This window comes from Cebus imitator, unplaced genomic scaffold, assembly GCF_001604975.1.
Source record: "Cebus imitator isolate Cc_AM_T3 unplaced genomic scaffold, Cebus_imitator-1.0 Scaffold216, whole genome shotgun sequence".
Lineage (NCBI taxonomy): Eukaryota > Metazoa > Chordata > Mammalia > Primates > Cebidae > Cebus > Cebus imitator.
Genome location: NW_016107531.1, coordinates 717,326 through 720,215, shown reverse-complemented (window position 1 = coordinate 720,215; position 2,890 = coordinate 717,326).

Sequence of the window (2,890 nt, the reverse complement as noted above, 5' to 3'; positions counted from 1 at the left end):
CTTTTTGCCCAGGCTGGAGTGCAATGGTGCAATGTCGGCTCACTGCAACTTCTGCCTCCTGGGTTCAAGCAATTCTCCTGCCTCAGCCTCCTGAGTAGCTGGGATTACAGATGCTCACTACCACACCCAGCTAATTTTGTGTTTGTAGTGGAGACAGGGTTTCACCAGTTGGCCAGGCTGGTCTCGAACTCCTGACCTCAGGTGATCCACCCACCTCGGCCTCCTGAAGGCATGAGCCACCAGGCAAAGCCCAGATTTGCTTTTTGTCCTAAGAAGCCTGCTCTGGCAGCAGGCAGTGTGAAGGGGACACACAGGGAAATGGGTGGATGAAGAATCTGTTTTGGTGATGCGGGCAGGAGATGATGACAGTGGAACCTCAGCAGGAGGATGTCTGAGGCATTTGAGAGACAGGTTTGACTGGACTTAGGGATGAGTTAGGTCTGGACATATGGTGACCGAGGACTCTGATTTCTTCCTGCTTCCTAACTGTAAGATGGGTGGCAATCCATTCTTCTCTCCAGTTTGTCCCATAATTTAGATCACAGAATGAACCAGATTAAAGAAAAGGGTTAACAGCAGCTTCCAGTGTGCTATGTCTTCCCTTTGGCAAATAGGGAAGTTGAGTCCTAGAGGATTTAAAGTACTCACCTGGGGTCTTGCCCCTGAATCACAGGCTGAGAGTGCACACAGTGAGGTGTGCTTCCCTCACTAATCCTGGCTGGGCCTGCTCCACAAGGGCAGAACCTATGGCACCTGAACCCAGGAGGGGACTTCAGAGTGGAGAGCCAGCCAAAGACATCCTAGTGCCTGGCAGACTCCTCAGCTATGACCCTGAGTAACCCTGGGCTACCCAACGGGAAGCAGGCTGGGCCTGACTGCCAGGCTTAGCTGGGGTGGGGTATTTATCTCTCTCTAGTGTGTGGCTTGGGAACCCAGGAATTTCCCTTCCCTCATTTCCCTGATGGTGCCTGGGGAAGGAAGAAAGTATAGTGCCAGGACAGCATGCTAGATTCAGGTGGGACAAGCCTGAGTTAGAATCCTGGCTCTGCTACGTGGTGGCAGTGTGGCCTTGGCTCAGGTCGCTGAATTGGAAAGCGGTTCGGCATGGTATGGCTAGGACCACTTGGAACAGATCTGAGCTCAAAATCCAGCTGCTTTCCCATTGACCACCAGTGCTACACAAACTTTGAGTGTACTTTTGCAAGCATTGAAAGGAATCTTGAAGAATACTGTAAACTCCCATCTCTGCCAGTTTCTTCACCTGTAAAATGGGAATCAGAATTTCCACCTTTCCAGAATGTTGTAGGACTTCAAGAGGCTGCGCCCGTGAAAGGAGCAGGGAGCTCCACACTTCCCTGGCCCCCTGAAGTCCCAAGCATGGCCTGTCCTACCTCCCCAAGGCCCTGACCAGATGCATAAGGAACCCAGTACCAAATAAGGTAATTTTAGACACGTGGTCTGGAGAAGGAAACCCAGGGAAAGGTCAGAGAATGATTGCGTTGGGAGTCCCGATTCAGATGGGGTACTCAAGGAAGGCTCCTATGAGGTGTTATCTTAGCCAATACCTAAGTAATAAGGCAGACCCAGGTACAGGAATCTCTGGTGACAGAGGCATGAGCTGGCGTGTTTAGAGGACTCTGTGTGACTGGAATAAAGTAAGCAGAGGAGACAGAGAGTGGTGGGGCAGACAGGGGCCTGCACACATGGGGCCTAGGATGTGTGTTGTGTTTTGTTTTGTTTTGTTTTGTTTTGTTTTGAGACCAAATCTCTATTGCCCAGGCTGGAGTGCAGTGGTGCAATCTCAGCTTACTGCAACCTGTAGCGGGTATTTAGAGTTTATTGTAAGCCCCAGGGGACACCACTGGAGCATGTGAGCAGGCAGAAGAATGACAAGATGCAAATTAATGTGTGTTTTTTTTTTTTTGAGACTGAGTTTCCATCTTGTTGCGCAGGCTGGAGTGCAATTACACCATTTGGCTCACTGCAACCTCTGCCTCCTGGGTTCAAGCCATTCTCCTGCCTCAGCCTCCCAAGTAGCTGAGATTACAGGCATGCACCACCATGCCTGGCTAATTTTTTGTATTTAGTAGAGACAGGGTTTCACCATTCTCAAACTCCTGACCTCAGATGATCCACTCACCTCAGCCTCTCAAAGTGTTGGGATTACATGCATGAGCCACCACGCCTAGCCAAATTAACTTTTTTTTTTTTCCTAAGTGGAGTCTTGCTCAGGCTGGAGTGCAGTGGTGCAATCTCAGCTCACTGCAACCTCTGCCTCCCGGGTCATGGGTCATGGGTCAAGCAATTCTCCTGCCTCTGCCTCCCAAGTAGCTGGGATTACAGGAACCTGCCACCACGCCCAGCTAATTTTTGTATTTGTAGTAGAGATGGGGTTTCACCATGTTGGCCAGGCTGGTCTTGAACTCCTGACCTCATGATCCGCCCGCCTTAGCCTCCCAAAGTGCTAGGATTACAGGCATAAGCCACCTAGCCTGGCCCAAATTAACATTTTTAAACCCTCCTTCTGGGTGCTAAGAATGGATTGATTGGAAGGGGGCAAGGAAAGAAGCAGGCAGACAGTGAGGAGGCAATTGCAGCTATCCCAGTGGGAGACTGACCAGGGTAACCAGGGTGGAGACAAAGTGATGGCAAGAGAAAGGGAAGCGCTAAGGGCACTTGCTGAACAATGGTAATAATTATGCAAAGTCGGCCGGGCGGTGGCTCAAGCCTGTAATCCCAGCACTTTGGGAGGCCGAGGCGGGTGGATCACGAGGTCATGAGATCGAGACCATCCTGGTCAACATGGTGAAACCCCGTCTCTACTAAAAATACAAAAAATTAGCTGGGCATGGTGGTGCATGCCTGTAATCCCAGCTACTCAGGAGGCTGA